Source organism: Cyclopterus lumpus, chromosome 19 (assembly GCF_009769545.1).
Source record: "Cyclopterus lumpus isolate fCycLum1 chromosome 19, fCycLum1.pri, whole genome shotgun sequence".
NCBI lineage: Eukaryota > Metazoa > Chordata > Actinopteri > Perciformes > Cyclopteridae > Cyclopterus > Cyclopterus lumpus.
Genome location: NC_046984.1, coordinates 3,567,355 through 3,575,000, shown reverse-complemented (window position 1 = coordinate 3,575,000; position 7,646 = coordinate 3,567,355). Strand labels below are relative to the sequence as shown.

The following is a 7,646-nucleotide window of genomic DNA, read 5'->3' as shown; positions in this document are numbered from 1 at the left end:
CTACTCGACAATTTGATGTTCAGTTCTACTTCCCATTTCAGTTTTACATATAGTGTGTTACTTCTGATTTGTTTTTGTAAACTACTGTACAGTTTGGAGACCAACTTTGAGGGGTACAATTCATGAATGTTTTAGTCTGTTGGATGTCCAATTAAATAAAAATAGTACAATGCTGATGACATTGAACATGTTGTGTCTTTATTTATGATTAAACAGTTAACATGTTAAAAGGGTTTGTTGGTCAGATTGATCCAATGCCTTCTGATCTTGTTGGGAAGCTTCTCCAAGAAGAGGACAGTGGTCTTCTTCCTCTCCTGCTCGGTGACTTCTTGACGGCACCCGGAGGCGGCGAATGTCCCGCCGAGGTTTCCCATCACCTGGTGGGCCATCAGCCCCTGGACCACGGTCTGGTCCAGGAGAGACTTCACCACGCTCGCCATGCTGTTGTCAGCTCCGCCCTCGGTGTCCTCGGCTCTCTCGTCGCTCTTGCCGGACAAAGACCTGCTTGACTTTTCCTCCCCCGACAGTCTGTCCGAAGCCTCTTTGCGCAATTTTAAAAAAAAGTAGCGCAGCGTCTCCCGCAGGTACACTTTGAGCCGTGGAGGTCACCTGTTCCGACACGGTGGTGCTTTCGGACCTCTGCCACGGGAAGGTCACCTTCCTTGCCGGCGGCTGGCACATCTCCTTTACGTTTTCCACCACAGTGTCGAGCATCTCGGGAGGGGTTGAGGCCAAGGGCGTAGGTTTGGTCTCAGCATTGGTAGGGACACTGCCAGCCCCCACCAATACAAAACAGTATTCTGCACCAAATAAATAAGAAATGAAGAAAAGTTCTGCTCAAATGCCAATATACAGTAACAGTATATTCTATATGCAAAATATATATAAACAACTGTTACCAGTTGTGTAGTGAAAAAAGACAAAATAAATTACAACATTTTAAATAAATCTATCATCATTTTAATTATGCTGTGTTTTAGCCATTGCACTGGGTGTGAACTAGCATTTTCTCCACTGCATGTGTTGTTACAGCATGATTGTTTGCTTTACTCGTTTGATGGCGATTAAAGCGTTCAATGACATTTTTCCAATTACTAAAACCATTTAAGCAGAAGGCTGGGTCATTCTTTTTTTCCAGAGTGGTCTTTTTGATAGTTATGCTTTGACACACTAAGTACCTTTTTCAATGTTGGGCTACAATGCAGCCACAGATACTGAGTATACTATTTTGCCTGAAACCGTAACTTCTTGTGCTGAAGTTGCTGGACTCTGGTGAATTTAAGGTCAGGATGGTATGGTTCACTCCTCATGTCCAGGACACTGCTACACTCCATGACGGTCACTGTCACTCAAACTGACTGTTCCCTAAAGACCAAAGAAAACTTAGCCTAGTCTGCACACCCAGGCGAAAAAAAGTATATTTAAACTTAGCATACTTGAGTATACTTGAAGCCCTACTTATAAGTATATTTAAAGTGTGTTATTTTGGAACAAATTATTTTGTACGAAAAGAGAGAGATGATGTCACAGCATATTCATACAACATGTTCTTATATTTTGACTACACAGGAAATCTGGTTGAACCAATATTATTTAAATCAGTATTAACATTGAGGAACTATATCAATATGACATGCCAATATTACTACCAGTGATAGATGAACGGTAGCGTTTTATTATGACGCTGGAACTTACCTTAAAATAAGTTGACAGAGTAGCGCTTTCTTCCCACTTCTACATTCGCCATTCCGCCTCACGCAAAGGACGTCTTTAGTGGTCAACTGCGCATGCGTATTCGAGTCGAGCGCTGCAGAGTGCGGCCGAGTTTTTCCGAGCTTTGAAGATGGTTCTTCTTCTTCTTTTGGGGATTTTATGGCGAATGGCTTCCAACAAAAGGTGCATTGCCGCCACCTACTGTCCTGGGGTATGGAACAGAGTTCTATATCCCTCCAAAATTAAAAGAAATTAAAAAAAAAATAATAATAATTTTGAAGATGGTTCCCCCTCACTCATTCTTTTAAATTAAAGTGACTTGAGATTATAAATGTAATAACTTTACTCACCAGATAGTGTTCTTTTCCAAGTTTATTTAAGTATGGTCAATAAATAATAATAAATACATAATGTTTACATATTTGTAATATACTCAAAATACATTTCAAATATACTTAAAATACATTAAAAAAAATACTTTATGTGAACTATCGGCATGCATATTAGCACATACACAGTCGTGTACTTAAAGTGTACTAAGTAATTTACTATACTTTAATTAGTCCCAATTTAGCACAAAAATACTTAAAATAGTACTTAAATACTATTTAAATACTACTTAAATATATTAAGTACAACATTTGTTGTTCCAAAATATCACACTTTAAGTATACTTATGATTAGTAGGGCTTCAAGTATATGCTAAGATTAAATATACTTAGTATCACTCCCTCCAGGAAATACATGACACCTTGGTTTCTCACTCTTCAGCCAATTAAATGACAGCATCTTGCGCATTGGAAAACGTGGAAATGTATTTTTCACTCTTCTGGGCGACAAACATAGTATAGACAATAATACGAATGAATTTGAAAATATATTGAGCACAATTATTTTTTCAAATTAACAAAATATTGGTGGGGACAATTGTGTATTTCTCAAAACTTTGGTTGTGACTAGTCCCTATGGACCATATGCAAACCTACGCTTTTTGGTCCAGGCTTCGTGATGCCCGTCTACTGCGACCTCAATCAGGGCCAATGAGAAGCGCTGCCAGGTGGCAAGAAATAGAACAAAGTACAAATGTAGTCAGGATTGCATTTGTTGGTTCGGTGCAATGTTTCAATAAGTAATGTAAAATAATTTAAAAACTACTATACATATGTATAGAAACTGCTTTTTGCATTTTTTTGTTAAGTATGATGAAAATGTGTTTTCAAAAAGATTGCACGTTCTTGTCGGACTTGAAGGTTGAAGTGGCCCTCCTGTGAGGCGACAACACCACGGTGGCCCCGAGCCACATTGAGTTTCAGGTCCATCAATCATGGCGGCTTCTCTAAGCTGTTTTAACTGTATCTGGCAAATCACACGTTGGCTGGTATACTACAGCTGTATGAACTAAAAACAAAACATGTGTTGCTGTGAATTAATTGCAATAAATGGATGATAAAAATGCCAAAATAACTACGCTCTACAATTGTGTTTTTTCTTTTGAATGCCTAATTTGAATCTAGGCTCTTGCCCGTCCAGACGAGAGGTCATTGTCAAATAATCTCTTTACGCATTTTTGTTGAAAGAGCTTTAATAAGCAAAATGAAAAGAAATGGTTGATGAATAAACCAGGTGTAACACAGACAATCTTTACATTCCTCTGACCCTCATGAACTTTGCAAGAGCGTGCCTCAAAGTGAGTACGTGAGTGTGGACATTGGGTTTGGGCCAGACAGTTCAGTTGGAAATAAGCAGGTGAGCATAGTGCTGTATCTAGCAGCTAAAGACTCAGGTATTTCCTTTAAGAGTTGGACCCAAAACGGAGAGTGAATATCGGACAAATTAATGAAAATGTCACTCTCTGCTGGATGTCTAAAGAGCCAACTGTTTGTTTGTTTTTGTATATGCCAGATTCATGGGATTGGCACTAAACAAACTTGACGCTAGTGACAAAGTTATGTTTAGCGAGCTCTTTTAGACTTTACTTGGTATGAATCACAGTATAATGCTACGTTCACACGACCGCGTGAGTTTACTCGGCCAACTATTTGTGGTTTATTTGCGGCGCTACATCCGCGGCGCTATTCGCGACGCTATATTCGCGGCGCTATATTCGCGGCGCTATATTCGCGCCGCTATATTCGCGCCGCTATATTCGCGCCGCTTCATTTGTGCAGCTATATTCGCGCCACCATATTCGCGCCACCATATTCGCGCCACCATATTCGCGCCACCATATTCACACCACTATATTCGCGCCACTATATCGCTTCATTCACGCCGCTTCATCCGCACCGCTTTATTCGCGCCGCATCATTCGAGACGCATCATTCGAGACGCATCATTCGAGACGCATCATTCGAGACGCATCATTCGAGACGCTATATTCGTAGTAAAGTCTAAAAGAGATCGCTAAACAAAACTTTGTCACTAGCATCAATTTTGTTTAGTGCCAATCACGTGAATCTGGCGTATATAAAGTATCGAGTCATGACTCTTGTGGTACCCACGCTTCCTGAAGGCAACGTAGTTGAAGCAGGTCCTCAGCCTTCTCTGTTACGCTGTCACTCGTGATGCCACGCCCCTGTAGTTGATACCACGCCCTCCACACCAGCCAAATGTCTGAACCTGGAACAGAACGATTTGAAACTGTAAAAAACCTGCTACTGAAAAATGAACAGAACTGAATCAACATTATATTTTAACCCAACAAGACTTTTCATACACATTTTTTTTTCCGAATACATTGTGGAATTTTTCAAAGTTCAAGATTAAAACTTTAATCTTCAGGTGCAAATCTTTTTTTCAAACGAACAAGACAATTGGCCTGGATTTGGCCCCATACTTCTTCTCCTCCTATCCTCTTCTATCACACTGCAGACCTGAGTCCTGAGTGTGACCGGTGATGAAGATGTGCTGCATCCAACAAGAACTCTGTCTGATCTCAGGTCAAATGGTGACAGTGAGAAAAGATAATAAATAAATAATAAATAATTACATTAAACCTACCTGATTCTAATCTCCATGATTATCAAAAAATGGTGGTTCAAAAGTCAATATATATATATATATATGTATTTGCTTCGTTCACTTATTTTACCATTACAGTATTTGGGTGTCATGTGTATGTACTGTATACATATGTTATCATACGTGCACAAGCCACTGGATTAGATTTATTATTGATTAGACATGATTGTTGAATGTTCAATATGACGAGGGACATGGATTTGTTGTTTAACTGTCAGACATTGTAAAATAATTCTGTATACATTTATCCTGTATATTTAGGTTTCTGAAATTAAAAAATATAAAGTCCTTGTCAATATGTTTAAGGGTGTTAGAGTGCGCATTTTATTATCCAATTATTTGCTGTGGTCATCTATGCACGGGAATGCACTCAACATAGTGACACATAGTAGATCACTTTCGAGTGAACATCTTCTGCTGTCTGGCTGTCATGGGATGCAGCCTATAGGTCTGGTCTGTTTAACAAAGTAATGTACATGATTGCAAATCATAGCCACGCAAATCTTTGCAAATTATGCGATACATTTCTTATTCCAACAAATATATAAGCACATACAGTCAGCTAAAACATACCTACCTTGACATTGACCTATCGCGCTGTGCACGCACACATTCACCAGGGTGACACTCCCCTTGGGGCTTAGTCCCCCCTTTCTTGGAATCCCCTTCCTTAAATTATATATTTATGGGTGAGAAAGGTAAAGAAATAGGCTTTACTGTGCTAAATGAATCATTTAAAAAAGTATCATTATTCATTTTAAATCATCAGCATGTATACTTGGCAGAGAAGATCACTGATTTTAAATGAAAATAGAAGAAAAAATAGACAAGTAAAACAACTTTGTATAGAGGTGTCAAAAACTTGGAGCTGGTTGGACTTGAAGCCTCATTATTTCTAAATCCTGTCGACATGGCTGTCTAGAATAAATATAGTCTACTAATGTAATATTGATTACATTTTAAAAAGTGTAATGTTAGGAGTCATCTTAACTTTTTTTCCACTGACTTTCAACAATCAAAAACTGAAGTACAATTTGGTCAATTGTTTAGAGTTGGTGTAGGAGAGCAAATAGTATCTGGCAAAAAGCGAGGTAAGTGCATCATAAAGGCACTTAAACAACCTCTCCTTTGTTTAAGTTTGTACAAGGTTGAAAACAAAAGAGATAAATGTATTTTAATTCACTCTTAAAAAGGGGACATTCTATTTATTTGAGTCACACCTGCAAGGTTTTTTCATGATTTCTTCATGCGTGAAGTATAAAACAAGTGTCAAATGTGATTTATCTCTCTCTCACACACTCACTCACACACTGTGGCTAGGTTAACCAGAGGGGGACGCTCATATTAAGTGCTAAGTTAAAAATAGTTTATTTCTTATGCAGCATATAACACATCAAAGACATCTTTTGGCAGCGCGGTCGACAAGAAGCAACTGTTAAACGTGTACAATGGTCAAAATGCAATAATCTGATTTTATACATACCGCAAACAGAAGTTCTGCAACCTGCTTGTGTCACAGTAAAAACCTGAACATGGAGTTGTTTTGACATCATTAGTTTCTTGAAGCTGCACTAATGGATATTTTTTATAAAACCAATGGATCAGATCATGTAAAAGTTATGGCCCTCGGGGGAATTATCACCCAACTCTGTAGATCCCCTCAGCTCACATCGCGTTACAGCATCCTTCACGTCCTTGGAAACCAACATACTGTATCTGCCCAAAAAGAAGCGGTCAGACAGACTAGCTACCTAAACACAGCGTAGCATTTAGCGGCTCAAGGGCCAGGCATTCTCCTCAGGAATTAGTGGAGACCAAAACAGAGCTAAAAGGAAAGTAGACTTTAATTCTAAATAAATGCTGTTATGTGTTGGTGACGTGGATTTATATACTTGATCTATATCAAAACAAAATGTAACCCTGAGAGTTGAGTTAAAATCCGAAGAGGAAAAAACGCTAATTATTTGTCTCACTATTTTTTTAATAGTTTGTATTGTCAAATATAAAATAGTTTAATGTTCTGGAGGCACTGTGCACATATGTGGTCCATGCAATCCAGCAAACTTGCAACTCAAGTTTTAAATCCATAATTAAGCCATAAAAAGTAAATAAAAGTATATATATATATATACTTTTTTTTTGCAAAAAAACAGCCTACTCACAAATAGATTATGCACATAAATGTTAGGACCAAATTGAAAATGTGATCATTGTCAAGTAGCTCATGTGTAATGTTTGGTCTTATGCAACAATCCTTCTCCGGAGACACACATTTCAAGTGACGCTCCTCCGCATGTTCAGAAATGGAGTTGTGGTGACAGTCTCTCACACTGGCCTTAACCCCCAGCTTCTCTCTCAGCGGGCGGTCAACAGTCTGTCAGGAACAGCAGTCTGACCAAACAGACGGGGCTTTTGTTGTCCGTGTTCTTGGCTTTGAGATGCATCCACGACACAGTGTGTGGCCTTTGTCTGGATCTCTTGGAAGGTTTACACACGGGCTTGTAGCGATGGGTTTTGTTCTCCAAACTAAGTCTGCGTCGAGACTGCGTGCTCTTCTTGCTCGTGCCAGTGATGCGTGGGTGGGTGTACATTTCTAACTTTTCTTCCACTTCCACATCCTTGTGCTTCCATCAGCAGCCAATTAAAAAGGCAGAACAAAAGTATTTTGAAGTCTGAGATGGTCTGAGTCTGATAAGGCAAAAAAAAGAAGAAGCAAAAATAAACATTATTCAAAGAGGCATGAATGATAGAATTGGCTAGATGAGAAGATCAATATCAAGCTCATGTCCGTGCGTTTGGGGAGGAGTTTCAGTCAGGAATGTTGCTCCAGTGCCGCTATGATCCAAACACCATCATCAGGTCAGAATTTCAATATTTCAACACTTAGGTTTGTGACCTGGGCCTTGAACTTT

At 39.1% G+C, this 7,646-nt stretch overlaps 1 long non-coding RNA gene across 1 annotated transcript; it reads right to left on the bottom strand.

Moving 5' to 3' along the window:
- Positions 1 to 176: 176 nt before the first annotated feature.
- On the bottom strand, positions 177 to 1,805 carry LOC117748817. Its single transcript, XR_004611664.1, has 2 exons — positions 1,696 to 1,805; positions 177 to 800 (listed from the first exon to the last, which is right to left on the bottom strand). It is a non-coding gene; the product is annotated as an uncharacterized LOC117748817 (long non-coding RNA).
- Positions 1,806 to 7,646: the final 5,841 nt, after the last annotated feature.